At 41.9% G+C, this 21,211-nt stretch overlaps 1 protein-coding gene across 4 annotated transcripts in view; it reads right to left on the bottom strand.

Annotated features, from left to right (window-relative positions):
- The window catches only part of nectin1b (nectin cell adhesion molecule 1b), a 119,812-nt gene that overhangs the window by 44,910 nt on the left and 53,691 nt on the right, over positions 1-21,211 (bottom strand). Inside the window, exon 1 of one of the 4 annotated variants that reach the window (XM_061827532.1) lies at positions 18,736-18,820. The exons of the other annotated variants lie outside the window; for them this stretch is intronic. The gene's annotated coding sequence lies outside the window, so the exon portion shown is untranslated. Of the gene's footprint in view, positions 1-18,735; positions 18,821-21,211 lie in introns of those variants that run through there. 4 annotated transcript variants of the gene reach the window in all.

Genomic DNA, 21,211 nt, shown 5'->3' with positions numbered 1-21,211 from the left:
AAACAGCAGTCTACATCTTGGTTTGAAGGTCCTCTCTAGGTAGCCACAAGCTAACCTGCAGTGAACTCAGTGTTCCTTATTTTTAAACGCCACAAATGGATGGACTTCAATCCTTTATACCAGTCACAGGAGCCCCAAATTAAACTTTTTTCAACAAATAATTGGTTTAATGTGCTATTAAGCTAGCAAGAAGATAAAGCCACTCAGTGCTCCTGTACAGAATTCACTTTCAGGGCATTGAAAGTACCATTCTATTCTGCTCATCTTACACAACACTTTACATTGACAACGAGGGCACCCGTCCCCCTTAAGTCCTCTCCTTTTTTCCCCATAAAAAAAGAGCTCCCTGGCAGATATGCACCGCCCAGCTGGCCGGTTCCCAGCCAGCTTTTCAAAAGACAATTATTGGCTTGTTTGCCACCACACTCATCCCAGAAGAAACTCATTTGTGCCAGAGTCGAGGCATAATTCACGAGCCGCGACATGAGCGAGTCCAAGACGATGTAGGACCTGATGCATATTTCAGAGGAGACACTCATTGAAGTCGTTTATTTAAAGCCACGCCAGGGAGCTTTGGCGGACAAATGGCGTCCCCGGAACGCTAGCGAGACGTCGCCGCTTTTTCAAGGGTGACGCGGGCGTTATGCTGGGTTTTAAGCAGTGATGAATTCACATCCAGATGGGCGCAGCTGGTGAACTTTACCGTAAACGTTTTGGTTAGTGGGACATGGAGGGATCAAACACGATGTGACCTACTCGAGATAATGAGCATTAAATGCGTGCGCTGTACCCAGACCAACCATGCCCACAACGTCGTCATTGGCTAGCGGCCACACATGCGGCCTTTAGGGAGAAATGTTCTGGGCCGCATGTGAAAAATTTGTTGAGGAAAAAAAAATAATAAAGCACCAGCTTTGATGGAAACCTCTTGGAATGATGATAACATTAGATGTCATTCTCCACCCACATTCGATGGTGTAGGCAAAAAAAATATATCACAAATTTAGCAATACCCATCCGTCCAGGATCATTTGGGCAAATTTCCTTTGGTCTAAATACAAGCTCAGGAATATGATACAATACGGCTGCTTCAAACCTAAATTGTTGACTTCCTGTTCAATTTGCCAGCATGGGTCCTTGAGACTTTTTCGCGCCACCTTTTGATGGTAGACGTTCACTGAAATATATCAGGATTGGGGAAGCCAGTGTTGAAAGCTAATATTTTCTAACTTTCCAGGCCCGTGTTCAGCGACATCAAAATGTGTTACTGTATTCACGCTGTGCCCCCCATTCGATGAAATTCAAACAAAACAAAACAAAAAAGTTGGCAACGTCATCTATGTGGGATATCTTCTGATTGAGGATCATTTGGATGATTATTTAAAAGCCCCAGAATACCGGTTCCAAACCAAAATGTGACTTCCTGCTCAATTTTAGGCATGGTCCTTGAAACCTTTTCATGCTTGCTTTAACAATCGATGATAGAACTTTCCAGGTGGTAATACCAAGTGAGGTTTGTGGGGTAGTTAAGTATTTACACTTCAACAGTTTTTACAAACATGCCTAAATTGTTTTCAGGCATGCTCAAGACTCCTCCCAATAGACGTAATTGTAGACATAACAATATGGTCTTGAAAATAAAATAAATTATAAATGTAATTTAACAATACAAACAAGTAATTTACATCACAAGTCTGTTGCTATCTGTCATTTGTTTAAAAAGAGACAAATCCATCCAACAATCATGTGAGTATGACACTACAGTGTATAAGACCAATATAAACTAGAACATTATATTTGTATATGTACAACTATACTACAATATAGGACAATAAATGCTATGGTGATACATTTAAGCAATGTTATGATTTAAAAAGAAATGCAAATCTATTCTGTGGTTCATCAAGTGCGACATATGTTTCCAATTAAGACAAAATACAATTTTACTATTTGACATTCAACATCACAAATCAGACTTATCTTCCCAACCCCCCCCCCCCCAACCCCCCCACCCCCCAGCAACTTTCAGACTGACAATTTGCTTTCCAACGGATTTATTCTGAATCCTCCCGTCCTGGTTGTTTATCGCCACTGCCAATTAGTGTGCTCCCGCTGCTTTCTCAGTATTTCTCCGTAACTGTGACACTTGTCGAGGGATGGCAGCTATTTTTTTTTTTTTTTAAATAAGACATTTGTGGCAAAAACTAATTCACGGCCCAATGAGTTTTGGATACATAAATTAGACCTTCAGCAAACGGTGCTGGGCATTTAAACCATGATTAATTAATGACAAAACATTATTTTGCTGCAGTATGTAAGTCTCTTTTGGACTACTGGGAAAACTGGACAAATCCTCTTGATAAAAACTAAAAGCCTTGTGTAAACAAAAGAAAGAGAAAAATAAGATGCGCAGACAAGCAAAGGAGTTCAGTCTGGGGAACGTCACTCCATCGACTTGATGTCAGTCGGAGTTGCATCAAAGTATTTCGACTCTGATTGAGTTCCCATCGTCTATCACTTTCAGCCAGAGACAGCTCTGTGGTTTTCATGTTGGTTACAACTCTAAGCAGTAGAAATGTTGTCCTCGCGGTCCAAACCTAGCTGTGATTTATACCATGACTTGTAGCCAGAACTCACCGAACTGGGACACTTCGCTCGTTCAGGAAGCTACTGAAAAAAAAATTCCGTTGACCTCCACGTTTCACATTTTGCGACCAAATCAAAAGGTTCCAAAACCCTAGAACTGTACAGCTCGTTCAGAACACCTCCGGACAGATCTTTTTAACATTCTCCTAATTTCTGCCATGTCATACTAGAGCGGCTTCAACATCTTTTTGACATACTTGGCAATAATGATGATTCTGATTCTGGTATGTTAGCCTACTTACTGGTAGCATTTGAGCAATTCTTATTTCAAACAGTACGTTTCAGAGCAAGATGTAAAGTCTTCCTTTCTTCTCACTAATTTTAGCAATTTCCTAATTGTACTGCATTTCAGCTCACAGGCAGGTCTTTAGCTACTTGCCCCAGTTAGATAAATAAATGTGGGGTGACATCCACACGACAGTAGAAGCCGCTCTCAACAACAAATGTTGTTTTCAATCGTCCACTTATCTGCTTCTAATTTTTCCTCCGCCAGCCACCGAGAACAATGTAGCATCTGCTGTTGCGCTGTAAATGTTAATGATTATCGACAGCATTTACGGCCCGAGGCCAACGTCCCTCACCGACGTCTATCTGCGGCGAACGGCTGTTTGTTTTGGGTGACGGCGAAGTGCCAGCGCGCTACCGTCCCAGGGACTCTCGGGTTCAGGATCAGAATCATCTGAGGTCACTGTAAAAATCAACAATCGAACCAATATTATACATCTCAAATCACGGTTATTCTTTATGATATTTCTTCTTACTTTCTTGTTGTAAGAGCATTTCACTTGCATTAAGATTTTTCTCCAGGCATCAAAACTTGTTATTGAGATTACATCATTGTTTGTTTCGGGTTAATAGCTGTGGTACATTTACGGTTTCGACTATTACCATAGACTATTTAGGGGGGGAGGTGTGGTGTCAATTACTCGCAGTTTTTTGTTTTTCAAGTCCCTTTCCGAGTAGAAGTCCTTATTTTTTTTTTTTGTTGCAGTGGTTTGCCTGGTCTGGGCGATTCTCACTTAATGTAGCTGTGATTGTGGTTACCATAGCAACACCACTTTTTTTGGGAATACCAACACACAAACAAAAATGCCCAGAGCAGGTTTCAGGCATTCCATATGTCAAGGGGATGCATCAGTTGGGCAAAATTTTCATCGTAGTTCAATGGAATAATGATTCACCCCTGCAAAGGAACACAAAAGAAAAAAGCAACTCCATTTTGTCACGTTGACCTTTTTTTCAATGTAAATACGCTCCCATCATCATAATTTTTCTGCATCAAAAAAAAAAAACATTTTTTTTGTGATTACACATATTCTATGCCACCATTCCCAAATGAATGCAAATATTAAAATTGACATGCTGACCTCCTCCTTCCCCATTCCTCAACTAAAATCCTCAAATGCAACCGATTTGATCAATTCGTTCTTTTGACATGCATAAATTTCTAGCATTCGGATACGATTTGTATACAAACTGCACATTCTTCATTCTTTGAACTTTAATGAATGCGTTTATGATGGCAGATGACACAGCCCGTACTGTAATCTGGGATTTTGCTCATTTTTGACCACAATGACAAACAAAAAGCGGCTTTTGGCTGGCTGAGTGAGAATAAACATCGAGACCCCTCCCCGTCTATCTCTCACCTCCCCCTTGCAGCTTAACTAAACAAGGCCAGAACCGGTTTCGGTGCGACAACGCAAAATAAACAGCGGTGACGTAAACTGACCAAATGACATCACCCACTGATACCCGATACTCGGCGAGCGTCTGCAAACAAGAGTGGACTTTGGGAAGTAGGGCTTGACGGGGGTCCCGCGTATTGGGGTCCGTCCACCTGGTGAACAAATTACTGTAGACCGTTCAGCTGTTCTCTCTTGGACGCAAAAGTGATCCAGAAGCAGCTGGGGAAGGTGGCCAATGGATTATGGAGCCAACAGGGATGGGGGGGGGGTTGAGGAGGGGGGTGCTAATAACAGCACACTGCCCGGCGGAGGAGGAAGTGAGACTGCTGTTGTTGAGCATTTTTAAGGAGCAACAGTGTTCCACTGTTTCTGTTAAATAGTATTCATAGAATCATTCAGAAAGCCAGCGCTGCAACCAGGTGGCGTTATCTAGTTCAATAAAATATATGAATTAAATGAAATGTAAAATAAGAGAAACTAACACAATGCAACCTTAGCCAAAACAATTAATAATATTAGGAATCATACTTGTGATAATAATACTAATAATAACATCCATCCATTCCTTTTTTTTCCACTTATCCTCATAAGGGTCGCAGGGAGTGCTGGAGCCTATCCCAGCTGTGAAGGGGCGGGGTACACCTTGAACTGGTTGCCAACCAACCACAGGGCACATCGAGACAAACAGTCACACTCACAATCAAACCAAGGGGCAATTTAGAGTGTCCAATTAATGCTGCATGTTTTTGGTATGTGGGAGGAAACCGGAGTGCCCGGAGAAAACCCATGCAGGCACGGGGAGAACATGCAAACTCCACACAGGCGGGACCGGGATCGAACCCGGGTCCTCAGAACTGTGAGGCCGATGGTTTACCAGCTGCTCCACCGTGTCGCCACTAATAATAACAATAGTACAAAATAATGACAAATATTAAGAATAATGCTGCAAAAATTTAAAATATAATATATATATATATACACAATAAAATTATTGTATTACATTAACAAAACTAAATATAAAAATAACAGTACAATTATTATTATTATTATTAGTATGTAGTGCATATAGTGATTGCAGAATTGATAGTACTAATCCCATAATATAGGTGTGCAGTGATATATCAGTTTTTACTCATTAGCACCGCAGATGACTGATATAACAGCCTAAATACAAAATGAAATTCTGAGGACCGATACATACAATAAAACATAAGCCTTCCCTAAATATTTTGATAATCTACTCTTTCTGTTTCTGCATGATAAAATGGAATTAAAAATCTAAATCTAAGCAGCATCTATAGACCGGAGAAAAGATGCAATGGGATACTTTCACATACACAAAGCTAGCAAATCCATTTACCACGTACGTGCCAGTTGACCTTTAGAAATACTCAACGATCCAGAATATCGTTTTTATTCGTTTTTTTTTTTTTTTTTGCATCTGTCCTGCGCCCGCCATTTCTTGTTTTTCCTCAACAAAGGCCAGGGCGAGGTGTCGAAGATGCGAGCAAGGCTGAGGGGTAAATATGTGCACATGCAGAAGACATTGCAGCATATGTCCGGTGGGTTTATTCACGTGAGAAAAGAACTGAAAAATCAATATTTGAAAAGGGGAGGGTTTCTCCTGTCACAGAAAGAATGGTGGGTCGTATACATTTTTAAAGAAGTGTTAGATGGAGAAAAAAAAAAAAAATCATCCAAGTGCATTCGTAATGTGCGGTTGGGACCCAAGCAGGACATGCTCTTCCTCAGCTCCATTAACTCCTCCTCTTCCTCCAGCTGCCGCTTCCGTCTGCTTTCAATTAGCGGAAGGCGCCTCACGTCTGGATACGCGACACCGTAACCTGCGTACGTCGCATCCGCGAACGTGTCGCGAGGAATTAAACGCAAATCGAGGCGATTATGAATATGGCCCCAGTGGGTCACATCGTTTAGGTACGGATTAGTGTCCCCGCCTTTTGCTTAAGATGATCCACTTAAGATGCCTTAGACTTACCTTAACACGGAACATGTTTTTCTCGTTACTGAAATCAGTTTTTCACACAGCAAGGATGAGCGTACGTCTTAATCAGCATTCCTTGATCCAGCAACCATGTAGCGGTAGTCCATGACATGAGAATTGACACCCCATACAAAATGGTGGTGGCAGGGAAAAAAAAAATCACTTTGTTTAATTTAGAGATGGCTATGGCTTAATTAGATGAAGCTCCTCCCCTCACAACAACACAGTTGCTTAGCTCCAAGAGGCCACAAGATGAAGCCAAAGATTTTTGTTTTGGAAATGTCTTCTACATAAGCATAAAACAGCAAAAAGGTTATACAGTGAAGGAAATAAGTATTTGAACATCCTGCTGTATTGCAAGTTCTCCCACTTAGAAATCATGGAGGGGTTATAAATTTTCATCGTAGGTGCATGTCCACTGTGAGAGAGATAATCAAAAAGAAAAATCCAGAAATCACAATTTATGATTCTTTAACCATTTTTTTGTGTAATACTGATGCAAATAAGTATTTGAACACCTGAGAAAACCAATGTTAATATTTGGTACCGTAGCCTTGGTTTGCAATTACAGTGGTCAAACGTTTCCTGTAGTTGTTCACCACGTTTGCGCGCACTGTAAGAGGGATTTTGCCCCACTCCTGCACACAGATCTTCTCTAGATCAGACCGAGAGTTTCAGTTTCCTCCAAAGATTTTCTGTTGGGTTTAGGTCTGGAGACTGGCTAGGCTTCTTATAGAGCCACTCCTTGGATTTCCTGGCTGTGTGCTTCGGGTCATTGTCATGTTGAAAGACCCAGCCACGACCCATCTTCAATGCGCTGACTGAGGGAAAGAGGTTGTTCCCCAAAATCTCACAATACATGGCGGTGGTCATCCTCTCCTTTATACAGTGCAGTCGTCCTGTCCCATATACAGAAAAACACCCCCAAAGCATGATGCTACCACCCCCATGCTTCACAGTAGGGAGGGTGTTCTTGGGATGGATTTCATCATTCGTCTTCCTCCAAACACAGTGAGTGGAATTATGACCAAAAAGTTCAATTTTGGTCTCATCTGACCACAAAAATTTCTCCCATGACCCCTATGTACCATCCAAATGGTCATTGGCAAACTTAAGACGGGCCTTGGCTTAGTTTATCTCTCTCACAGTGGACGTGCACCTACAATGAAAATTTCCGACCCCTCCATGATTTCTAAGTGGGAGAACTTGCAATACAGCAGGATGTTCAAATACTTATTTTCTTCACTGTAGGGGTTTTTCAGCGAAAAACGGATGCTAAGTTACCCCCCCAAAAATGGCATTTATCGTCATCATACGAAATGCACAATAAAATGAGTGCCTCTTCTGCATCAGTGCGCACATAAAAGCAACATAAATAAAGATAAGAATGAAAATAAACATGAATAAATAAAAATATTTGTAAAATGGAATGCATAAAAAGTACTGCTCAAGATATTGAAATCAGAGTGCCTTTGCATTCACAGCACAGCTCGAGAAAAGCAGCTTTTGGGCAAACGGTTGGATCCCCAACTGCAAATATGCTGGGGTACTCTGTACCAATTCATTGTCAATTATTTTGCAAACGCAAAACCTGAGACTTGTAGATAACTGGGGGTTCAAGACCCTGTTTTCAGAACCACTGCTTTGGAAGCTTAAAAGTGGAAGGTTTCAGGCCTATGCAGTCGCAGTACTCACCAAAGTCTCACTAACCTCATCTTACAAACCGCAGTCAGTTCGCAATGCAAACAAAAAACACAAGCTCAACGCTGGCACATGGCGGCAGGGGCGGCTAGCACGGGAACACTCGCAGGTTTTCAGCGTAGCGCCTCGGCTGCCAAACTTCGATGTTTTCATGTGTGTTTTTGATCGTAAATCCCAGCGGTTGTCGCCAGCTCTCTGAGGCCGGGGGCTGAAGCGTTTCCTAAACCACGACCGCAGCCTGGCGAGGCGAGGCGAGGCGAGCGCGGCTCCGTGTTCCACATACATATGAGCATTGGAATGCTCGCCGCGTCGCACCGCCGCATTCGTGCCGCGCCGCATGTGCTCTCCAGCTGGGAGACCTTCTTAGACTTGCCGTCTCTCCTGAATGTACTTTCCCGATACGCAGTAAATCAAACCTATGCGGGTTGTACTGAAATCTCGTCCCTTTGACACAATGCAGCTCACTCATAAAACTAAAAACTGTGCCGTTTTGGGCAAAAGTCTTTTGAATAGCGGTTTTCAAATTAAGGTGCCTGGACCCTTTGGGGTCTACAACACGTACCTTGGGTGTTTTGAAAATAATTTGCAATGCTTATGTCGTAAACGGTTATGTCATATCATCAAAAAAAGAAAAGTGCATACCGACATATGGGGAGTTGTAGACCATCAAAACAAACATACTAAACCACTTAGTCTTCCTTACTTTGGGCCAATTAAATCGCTGATATGTTTGTGACATACTGTAACATAAATCTCTCATCCTTGTAATGAAAAAAAGAATAAAAGATCGACAAGTACAGGGGAAAAAAAGGTTTGATTTTTATCCGGAACAAAAGGTAGATATTTTCGGGAGAAAATTCACCTAAATTTTGTGAGAATAAAGCTTTCTTCGTCAAAACAAATCCCCAAAAAATGTATAAAATTACGAGAATAACAGTTTTGAAATTCACTTGTTAAAATGTTCTTCCCTTGTTAATTTTTTGACTGTGGCATAATAATTTGTTGGCTATCTTTAAAAATACTATATTTTTCTCCCAAGATTCAACTTTTTATCCTAAAAATATTTGTACAGACAACCTTTTTCCCTAGAAAAGAAATTCAAACTTACTCTGGTAACATTTTCCTTCGTAAATATCCATCCATTTTCTTTTGCCGCTTATCCTCACAAGGGTCGCGGGAGTGCTGGAGACTATCCCAGCTGCTAATGGGCAGGAGGCGGGGTACACCTTGAACTGGTTGCCAGCCAATCATAGGGCACATTGACACAAACAACCGCACTCACAATCACACCTAGGGGCAATTTAGAGTGCCCAAAAAATGTTGCATGTTTTTGGGATGTGGGAGAAAACCGGAGTGCCTGGAGAAAACCCACACAGGCACGGGGAGTACATGCAAACGCCACACAGGCGGGGCCGGGATTGTACCCGGGTCCTCAGAACTGTGAGACCAACGCTTTACCAGCTGAGCCACCGTTCCTCCTTAATAAATATGACTTATTGTAACCTCCACTTTTTTTAAACGAAAAAATAGTCACCTTTTAAGTTCTCATTTCATTTTGTTCATTAGACATACACTTGGTAGTTATATTTTTCACACTGTCAATTGGCATTAGGTTAATGAGGGGGACGTTGGAAAAAGATCTCCCCTGGACCCAAAAAGTTTCACAACCCCCCGCTTGAGAAAATGAGCTTTCAAGGAGACGGCAAGCTAACCACAATGCCACAGCAAAAGGGGAGGGAGTGAAAGCAGCCTGAAAGCCGAGCGGCGCGGCAGGTTCGAGTTACTCGCGTCTCCGCCGCTTGTTAGATGTCTGACAATGACTAGCGACATGCAGCATCCTGGTTCGCCGAGTCGTGCGCTGGATTCTAAGCGACGTGCTGCGAGAAAAACAACAAGGCTCGAGGAAAAGGATGGCATCTGAGCTCAATCACGGGGCGTCCGGATTGCGAAGCGAGTACGGGGTGTCGAAGGGTTAGCGCAGCGCCGCGGTGGGTGGGCTGCGGGCTGGGGGCACGGAGGAAGGCAGGAAATCAACTCATGGCTTTCCTCCCCTCCCCTCTCCTGCTGTCAAAAAAAATTGAGGAGTGGGATACGCTTAGCGCCAGAGAAGGGAACCATAATTGCAAGCAGGGCAGCTCAACGTGGTGGGGAGGGGCAATGTTGGGGCTCAAAGTGACCCATTTCAAATCGCAAACAAATATTTGGATACAACCTCTTTTGATGGTTCTTTTCAAACCTTTTTATTTTCTAAATATTTTATATTATTTTTAAAAAATAAGTATTTATTTTCCTCCACCAGGTCAGGTCACAGGTCAGATTGCCATGCGTTGTTATTACTGTGTTCCAGATCACATTCATCAGGTTTAAAGTTTCATCAAGAAATGAAATATTTAAAAATATGAAAGCTAAACTAGAGAAATTTAAAAAAATTTTGAACATTATTTTAGAATTTGCATCCTCCCTAGCCACTGGTGATATTTCATGGTCCAAACAGACAGTGTTGCACAAATATATTTTCAAATTAAAAATAAAATGGAGGAAACCTCTTGTGTTGAATGTACTTTTGTTGCCTTTTTGTAATTTATGATATAGTGCTAATATATATATATATATATATATATATATATATATATATATATATTTTTTTTTTTTTTTTTTTTTTAAATTTGCAAAACATGACAACTCCATTTTTTTCCAAGATCTTTCTTTGTTGTGGGCAATTCTGGATCCTAACTCCCACAATATTCTATTCACTGCTGTGTCATTACCACACATAGTTTTTGATCAATAATGTAATCATGATTACCAATCAAAATTACTCCTCATGTTTGGGGTAAATATATATATGTGTGTGTATTGACTCCATGAATTTTCAACAGATATGTGAACCATTCTCAGTTCAAAATATAACATTAAATAAGAGTAAATGCTCACAAAGAAAAAATTAATTCACAAATTTGCAAATTTACCAAGATCAGATGAAAAAAATGTGCTATTACGGGGTGCAGTCACCAGGTGCAACTCGGCAGACGCAAATATCGTTTATATATCAAAGGCACACTATAACAGACTGCAAGCGCCGACATTTCATCTGAAAAACATGTCAAGGACGGCTCCGTTGACCTGCTTGACTTTTCGTCAGTTGTGGCCACAAAGTGAAACACCCCCCCCCAAAAAAAAAAAAAAAACCCCAACAGTTGTGACTTGTGGGGCAGATAATTGCTGCATTTTTTTTAACATACGACTACTTGTTTCATTGACATTTACTGCTGTTGAATTCAAATATCCACGTTAATATCTCCCGCGGCAGAGTGTGCCTCTCCGCTGGGCGCCGCTTGCTTGTTATGTAGGCAGCTTAATGAAGCCTCAACCACGTGATCACCCCCTGGTGGTTGGCTGACTAGGTAGAGAAAGCCCTTCACAAATAGCCCCACTGTCCGCATTTTATATGTAAAACTCAACGGCCATCAGGTTAATTTGACTGTGACATCCAAAATGGTGGCACGATTGAAATTCAATTAATTGTTCACACCCCTATTGCCCCCAATTGAACAAACGCAAAGTGTAGATATGTAATGGGAAGGTTAAACTGAGCAGCCTCCAGGTAACAGCGCACTGAGCGGCGGTAATTGTGCACATCATGCATTTCGAGCGCGGCCAAATTGTAAACGTTTGACAGGCCGCCTTTTGTGCGCTATCAGCGACAATAAAGCCTGAACCCAAATTAGCCGGCAAGACGCCGCGTAGTTAAAGGGTCTCGTCGGCTTCGAGAAGAGGACGGGAATGTGCTGCGACTCGCCGAGCGCTTTGATGAAACAAAGGAAAAAGCATCGCTGACACATCCTGATAGCGTTGCGCTATTGATCACGAGGCGGCGGAGTGAAGCGGGTGAGATCCAGCAACTCAATTAGGCCGTGTTGAAATCACTGTCACTCACCCGGGGCCAGCCAGCGATGCTAAATTGCTACGTTTCTTCCCTTTTCGCTTGGGAAAGGAACAGTCTCATTACAATTCTCAAAGCACATGAGAAGTTAGCTCTGTCGTCTCACAGAGGGAAGGTTTTTGGATCGAACGAGCTTTAGGATCCGTGGCCTTTTGGTGTAGGACAGGATGTTCTTGTTAAAATCGAATGTCCCCCAACGGGCTGAGAATAAGATCGTGATTCTCAAACTGGGGTCACCCGAGGCGAGCTCCAGCAGATCAGCGAGGACTAGTTTGAACATCCCAAGCGACTGGTTGTGGATCTTCTTTTTTTTTCCCCCATTCCATTTTCCAAGCTGCTTATCCTCACAAGGGTCCCTGGAGCACTGGAACCTATCCCAGCTAACTGCGGGCGAAAGGCAGATGACGCCAATTTGTAATAATTAACTTGTAAATAATGTATTGTAATTTGTAATACATAATTACTATGATGTATCATTTAAAAAGGAGGTGCCAATAAAATAAAAATAGAAAGCCACTTACTCCTCCCTATCTTAGCAATGTGATAATTAAACATGGTACGTGTCTTTATAAAACAAACAGGGGCTTTTATTTTGTAAATTATGACTAGTGACAAGGTGGCACCTTGGCTCAGCTGGTAAAGCGTTGGCCTCACAGTTCTGAGGTCCCGGGTTCGATGCCGGACCCGCCTGTGTGGAGTTTGCACGTTCTCCACGTGCCAGGGTGGGTTTTCTCCGGGCACTCGGGTTTTATCCCACATCCCAAAAACACGCAACATTAATTGGACACTCTGAAGTTGCCCCTAAGTGTGATTGTGAGTGGGACTGTTGTCTGTCTCCATGTACCCTGCGATCGGTTGGCGACCAGTTCAGGGTGTACCCCCCCTCCTGCCCGTTGAGAGCTCCGATAGGCTCCGGCACTCCCCGCGATCCCCGTGAGGATAAGCGGCAAAGAAAATGGATGGATGAACTAGTTACAAATGTCCACCTTCTCTTTTCTACTTCGATCAGGTCCCTAAAAAAAAATCCTAACAGAGAGCAAGGGCAGTGCTCTCCACTGGAGCGCTTATCTTAATTCCCCATCATCCCAAGTAAATTGAAATGTCCGTTTGTGGATTATGTCCACCGGACAGCGCAACCGGCCCGTGTCGGACCAGCACTCGCTGGAGAAACTTAATCGAAGGGGTTTCAAGTGAACTAGAGCCGAGCATCTTTTTCATGATCTATAATCCCTCAGCAGGCAGCCTGGTACCGGAGAGTTATTGTTGCCAGTATGTAAAAAAAAAGGATGAAATTGAGATCACATTCTGTGTGTTCTAAAAGACTGAGGGGGGAGAAAAGAGTGTTGGGAAGTCAAAATGACTAGAACAATAATAACTTTTAATAACCGCTGCTTCCTGTTGTTTTTTTCTTTCCATTTTGGGTTGTAAAATAACTTTGGGTGACATTTTGGCCGGTCAAATTGATCAGGAATTAATACTGACGTTACTTTTGTTCTTTCTTTTGATTATATATTTTCTAAATCTATTTTTGAAATTGCAATACTTTCCTCACCAGTCCTGCTATACTGTGCATTAAATGGACCTGTGTTGAACATTAAAAATCCAGAAGAAGTGGACAATTTAAAGCGTGAAATCATACAAAAATGCTCCTGATGATTCAGTCCAGTGAAAGTGGAGTGAATTTTTTTTTTACGGGGGTGGAGGTTTCAAACTGATTCTTTCCATCATATTGTATAACATTATTACTGTATGTTTCATTAAAGTACAATACACAAGACAGCTAATTTTCTTAAGGTCAAAACGTTCAAAAATTATTTTGTTTTTAACGGGTGTGGAACAGAAGACTTTCTAATCAATTCAATTGTGAAAGTTGATTTGAGATGAGTAATTTCATTTACAAGTGTTGTCAGGTGGTCAAGTCAAGGTATAAAACTTTTTTATTTTGGGGGGGGGACATCAATTACTCTCAAATTATTGGCATTAGGGTTTGGTCCCTATTCTCAGCAAATAGCGGTGTACTCTGCAAAATGATGCAATAAGATCTGATGCTGGATGTCCTTTATTTTGATAAAAGCACTTTGACACCCAGAAACCGCTTGCAGTGGTTGTTTGTGCAAGCCAAAAAAAAAAAATTGAAAAAGGCCGTCATCGATCTCAGGCAAGCAAGTGGGAGACCTGCTCGGTGTGCAGATACAGGTTCATATTGTTCAATATCCGTCCCACTTTCTTTGACCTTAAAGCTTTTAATCAGCTCGGCCGGGGATCTCGTCAATGCTGTCAAGCAACGCGCAGGCCGCAGGACGGGGGGAAGGACAAAGACGGGCCGTGGCGCCCGCTGCTGTTTTTCTCAGCTAGCCTGTCGGAACTGGTCAGGAAGCATAGGTCAGTCAACAACTGACCGCGAGCGATAAACAACCAAGGGCAGCCACGAACATTTTCCAGTATTTGTGGACCTCGCAAGGGTTTTTGTAAACAGTGAATAAAACTTCAAGCAAAGCGTCTTCAACTTTCCCGCAAATCCGCAACTATACGAATTTTCAAATATGCGAATCTCGCAAAAAATTAAAGTCACAATCTTTCCAAGCACAAAGGCGTATTTTGTTGGGATAAATAGTCATATTCTTAACCGGAATTCACTGAACAGTGAATCCTCCTTTGTACGCAGTTCAGCATGCAGATACTCACATTTAGTGGCAGTCCTTGAATGCACCTTGCACACCAGCAAATTTAATAGAGAAAATATGCTTCTGCTTCACTCCCAGTGTGGCTACTAACAATAACTGATGTAGTTTACTCTTAAAAGTTGAGCTTATTGACTGTTGGGGTAAAGTGCTAGTACACATACAGCATTTGTTTGCCCATGTGTGATGTCAGTTTGTGCCCGGCCAGCATGCAAGCTAACATCACTGGTGAGCCTAATGTGAAGGTGGTTTCTTTAGGCGGAATAATTGAATGACTGAATAGAGTTGTTTATGTAACATGGGTTCATGACAGTGTACATGCAACATGAATGCTGTTGGTGCTTTATGATCCTCTTTCAGCGACTGTCTTGTGATATCTATATACAATTACAAAGCCCTTTTGGGTGAAGGGGGCATTTATTTACACATTTTCAATATTTACAGCTAGGGTCAGGCCCTGTTCCCATGAATAACGTCGGTTAACTCCATTACAGTCTGAAAGCTCAGTCCCATTTCTGAGTGATATGATTTAAATTTTGAACATCTCAAGCCAACACGCCTTGGGATTCTTTAGCTGCACGTCCTTGAGCGGCTTGACATTGACTGCCATGTTCAACCCCGTCGGCGACTAAAAGGAAAGAAGTGAGAGGAGTACGGTTCGGTACGCCGCCATTCAAACGCAATCCACTGAAAGCTATTTTTGAACAGAATGTCGTAACAGAGGTAGCCTTCAAACACGCGCATCCTGTGCTGCTTTTCCGAAAAGAGGAGACTCGGGTAAGTCATAGCAGGCTCCCGATGCTGCTTTTAAGCGCTCCTCCATGGCCGCCGTGTATGCTCACATGCTATACAGCGACATGGCCGACCCCTCATACATAATAGATGTACAGCGGAAGGGACTAGATGGAGGCCTCAAGTTGTTGCAGGGCACATACAACGTGAGGCTTTTTTTTTTTTTTTTGCTTTCTGCTATTGGAAGTGAAACATCCTCAGCAGTAAGATTAAGTCACGCGTGTAAGTCATAAGAGAGGAGCCAGATGAGGTGGCTTGGGCATCTGATTCGGATGCCTCCCGGACATCTCCCTGGTGAGATGTTCCGGGCATGTCCTCCTGGAAAGAGACCCCGGAAATGACCCTGGACACGCTGGAGAGACTAAGTCTCTCGGCTGGCTTGGGAATGCCTCGGGATCCCTCCGGAAGAGCTGGAAGAAGTGGCTGGGGAAAGGGAAGTTTGAGTACCCCTCCTGGAGCTACTTCCCCCGCAACCCGACACGGAGAAGCGTTAGAAGATGGATGGATGGATGGATGGATGGATGGATGGATGTAAGTCATAAACTAAAGTCTCAAGTGTTATCCATCCATCCATTTTCCATGTAGCCCATCCTCATTTGGGTGTGTTCGTAGGATATAGCCGGTGGCTTTGGGTGAGTCTCCAGCCTATCACAGCCAAGTTTCAAGACCCAAGTTACGATGGCAAAATCAAGCAAATTGTCTCAAGTCATTACTTGAGTGACGCTGGTAATAAGTCCTACAATATTGCTGAGACACATTATTTTTTTTTTTTGCTCTATCTATTGTAGCACTCGGTAAAATAGTTGTCCTCTGTAGGACAGTATTAGTTTGTGTTTAACAAATAACTGTTTTAGTATTTATTTTCCAATACAACCGTATATTCAAATAATTACCTCTTCATCCTCTTTGCAGGAACCTACGGCATGTGACTACATCACATCATTGCTCGTATTTGTGGAAGTTCATAGAATGCTGCGGGAACAGTGCTTCTGGATTGGCAGAATGGGGTGGTGGTCCCCCTTTTTAAGAAAGGATGTGTTTCTACTACAAGGGGTATCACACTCCTCAAGCTCCCTGGTGAGGTCTGTTCAGGTTTTTGTCCTGACTGTGGAACAGTGGACCAGCTCTTCACCCTCAGCAGGGTCCTCAAGGGTGTCTGGGAGTTCACCCAACCAGTCTATATGTGTTTTGTGGACTTAGAGAAGGTGTTCAACCATGTCCCTTGGGGAGTCCTGCTGGGGGTTCTTCAGGAGTATGGGGTGCAGGAACCCTTGATTAGGGCTGTTCAGTCCCCGTACAACCGGTGTCAGAGTTCGGTCTCCATTGCTGGCAGTAAGTCGGACTCATTTCTGGTTCATAATATTTATGGGCAGAAATTCTCGGTGTAGCCGACGCATAGAGGGAGTCCACTTTGGTGGTTGCAGCTCTCCTTTTTTTGCAGAGGCTCCGTTTAGGAACATCTCTGGATCCCGTCGGAAGAACTGGATGAAGTGGCTGCAAAGAGGGAAGTCTGGACTTCCCTGCTAAAGCTACTGCCCCCGCAACCTGACCTCAGATTATCGAAAGAAAATGGATGGTTGGATGGATATACACATACACAAACAAACAAACAGTATATACATGGACAAAACCAGTGGAGCCCTGGACTGTTTTTTATTTATAGATCATCTCATCAGCACTGATGAATGCCAACTAACCAACTCATTTGCATTTAATTGCATATCTTTTGTCCGCGCAATGATCAAAAGACGCAAGCTCCCAGAGCGATTGTATTGCACCTCCCCAAACGGCGTCATTTAGCTCGCCATTATGTTGCCTGTGCACTTTATTACGTGAACACACGCGTTCTCATCCTCATTGTTAAGAAAAAATAAAATAAAAAACAAAACAAAAAAACCCCACATGAATAGCTGTTAAATATTTATCTAGCTACGAGCCTCTCACACTCGGCTGCACTAAAACGAGGCTGACCTAGTTAGGAGCCCGAGATCACATGACCGCGGCCGCGCCCACCCTGGCACAACGTGAGAGCGGCCATGCAGAAACTGGCAGTGGCCTTGACGTGCTCGGCGCTCTTCTCCAAAAAGTCACCTTAGAAATCTACCTGAAAAAAATGTGACGAACCGCAACCCAACAAACTCTGGGCGACTCTTTGACTTTGTGGCATTAAAACAAATGGTATTAGGCTACAAAAAAAAAAAAAAAAAAAACAGAGCAATTTGTTTTGTAATAGCATAGGGACCCAAAGTAGAGAAAACAATATGCTAATTCTGTTATTCAAATGTTACTTATTGGATCCCTGAAGGTAAATTGTTGTTTTACACAATGAAGAGACATTTTAGTGCTTTAATTTATTCAACAGGGTAATACACGTGGACAGTAAACCTTCTTCGTTTAGTAGTCCAAGCATTATTTTAACCCAGACGGCTTCATACCTTGCTTTTAACTCTCACCAGATTCAATTTATATGCTAATTATATACATCCAAGTGTAAATTTACATTATACTCCTTGTGTTATCAACCTACCTACTTACTGTAGATAACTACCTACCTATGTAAACACCTACCCACTGTACCTAGTAGCATCACCAACTACTGGTCCAGCATGAAACAATTAATTTTTTAAATAAATTCATTAGTCCAAAATATATTATTTGTAAACCATGTCATTTTTGGAAAAGATACAATTTTTCCCTTTTGAAAATATCTCCAAAATATTTTTACCCATTTCTTTTTTTAAATACTGAAAAATATAATTCTTGTTAAAAACAAAAATATAATGGTGATTTTCTCTTAATTTTTTTTCAGAAAAAATATTTCTAAATAAATGGATTTTTTTCAATCATCTGCAAACTAACATTTTCAAGAATGTACCTCTAAGAGTGGGAAAAAAGCAACGGAAAATCGTTATTGGCAAAATTAACATCAACTACTGGCCTGGAATGCATAGCTATCACATCCACGTGTCTTGCATTGGGTTGGTATAACCATCTTTTGTTTCACTTTTTAAGATTGTGTTTATTTTAAATATCATAAGGTCATAATTTCACAAGCCAGCACGGCAAGCGTGTCCAAAACGGTGGAGCTGACGTGACCGTCAGGCTTGATAACGGCAACAATGGCCGCTCCGAGGTTGACAAACAAGCCGATGACAAGAGGACACGCTGCCGACCTTCCTATCGTGTGACACACTTGGACGCACACCTGAAAGATCCACGCAGCCGGCGTGGAGACAGCCGCGTAATAAAACAACATCGCAATCCTGCCCGGACATGATTTACCTCTCGGAAAAGTTCCAAGCCTGTGATCGCAGAAGCCGAAGCCATCAAACGGCCAGGGAAGCTGCTTCAAGTGAACAAAGCTTTGTGTGGCGTGCAAAGGGACGACAACCTCTTTGAATTAGAATTCGTGTCGCTTGCGTGTGCCATCTGCACCACAAGCTTGAAAGACTCGACGCCGCCACTTAGGGAAGCTCGCGCAATCCTGCAGGATTTTTATGTCTTGTTTTATTTTTTTCTGATTTGGAGCTGGAATATTCAGAAAGCAAACTCGCTTCTTGGAAACGAGTCCACGGCTTAATCAGAAGGAAACTTTCGAGGAAGTTGCTCGAAATGTGCACCTTTCCTCACATTCGTGTCTACGTAATGATTGAGATATAGTTCATCCAAAGCCAACCAATAGCAGTACACAGGAGGACTAAAACAGAAACACAAGTCAGAGGGAGGAAATTAATAGGTACCGACTGACAATGAACTACTTTTCTCAAATATATGATGTTCCTTTTAGAATATTTAATTGTCCATTTTCCTGAGAGAGCGCCTCAATCGCGCCACACAAACCAAGATACAGAATATTTACGTGCAGTGGAATTTGGGGGCTGTGAATCCAGCGCCTATTTTTTCCATATGTATCCTGAATTTTCCTTTGTAACTTGATACAATATTTTTCCAGAGGAGGCGCTTTGTAACCTGAATTTTTTGTTACTAGAGACGTTTGTAAGTCGAGGCACTGTATTGGACATATATGAATGAACACTTTAAAGAGTTTTAAGCACCAGAAAAGCTGAGCCTCACTGAGATTTTAGTTTTCTGCTGGCTGTGATTAGAATGAGGAGGCAACGTGTTAAAATAGCAACCTGGCAACGACAAATGACACATTTTTCTTCCTGATTATCATGCAGCAAACATCACATTGAAGCCCGTGGTGTCATTTTGCAATGAACCACTTTACGACATAACCGCTGTCATCCATCCAGACCAGGTATAAAACATTTTACTTTAATATTAGAAAAGCACCACAATCTTCAGATTTAGAAGGCTCGAAATAAACAAAATAAATGACTTTATAAAAGCACATTCTAAAATCTGTTTGTTTGTTTAGCGTAGGGGATAAAAATCAATGTGAAAATGTATTACTTTCAGTGGAAAAAATATAAAACATTAAATGAAATAAAACTTTTACTCAGAAAAACAAATTCTATAAAACCTAGTAAAGTGTTTTTTTCCCTCACAAATATTTTAAAAATGTTCTTGAAATCCTATTTTTCCTAAAAAATATATTAGTTCCCCTCAAAAGTCAAAAAAATAATAAAAAAAAGAGCTACAAAATATACAAAGTGATACTGTTTCCATAAGAAAAAAAAACATTTTCATAAATTTTAATCACCTTGAAGGACGCTATAGTGATAGAGAAACCCTTGACCGAGGGACGGGAGCAATAAGTGCAGACTCCCAATACTGGTGAGCCTTGTCCCAAGCCAACACGTCACCACTTGCGACTTCCAATTCCAGCTCATCCTCATTTACATTGCGTTCTGCCGACGGTGATCATAATGAGCGCCAAGCCCCGGTGATGACGACTAATGACACATTTTCGAGTGAACGTCGGGTGGCAAACATCACATGCGAAACGTGTGATTATTTTGTAATCAGGATTTTTTTTTAAAAATAACTGCATCCATCCTGATATTAAAACCCCACCCCAGACGACCCTGCAGCACCTCATTTTTAGTGCGCCCACTTCCACACAACAAGTATTCAGACTGCAACTTTGTGATGTATAAAGAAATAACCGAACCAATCACCAAAAACTTTGGAATCGCTAAACTTTCTATGTAAACTACCTACCAAAATTTTTAACTGACAAAATTAGGATTCAATTTAGTAACTACACACTGACCAACATTAGGCAGTCAAAACGAAGAACAGGTTAAATCCGAATGTGCACCCTCAAAGTAGTACTTGTTTATGTATCAGCAAAGTATTTCTTGAGCTCTCCAAATGTGTAACTCCAGCATGGAGACAAATGTTCGTGATGATGCCGCAGAGCAATCAAAGCCAGCATGGAAAACAACTGCATGAAAAGCTTTAAGATCAAAAGGCCTCGATGAATGAGAATTTGTATTTTGGAAAAAAAAAAAGTACCCTAAGTGAAAACAACAAAAGTACAAACTTGCACTGACAGAACCACACGAAAGCTTGACAAACAACAACAATAACTTAAAAAGAAATTAAATGCCTGGCCAAAATAAGAACAAATCGAGAGAACACTCCCAGACTCCAAGTGAGCACAAGAGTACGTGTATTTACTGTAAAATGCTTTTAATCTCCTGTGTGATGCAAACGCTCTGAAGAGTGTTCACATCAACGCTGCATAAATTATGAATTATTTCGAGGCTTCGGCTTTTGTCTTTCACCCTGCATTACGGCAATTTGACACGCGCCGAGTTGACATTTCTATTTTAGCCACACTGGCATT

The sequence above is a fragment of the Syngnathoides biaculeatus genome, chromosome 8, assembly GCF_019802595.1.
Source record: "Syngnathoides biaculeatus isolate LvHL_M chromosome 8, ASM1980259v1, whole genome shotgun sequence".
In the NCBI taxonomy this organism is placed as follows: Eukaryota; Metazoa; Chordata; class Actinopteri; order Syngnathiformes; family Syngnathidae; genus Syngnathoides; species Syngnathoides biaculeatus.
This window is presented reverse-complemented; position numbering and strand designations above follow the sequence as displayed.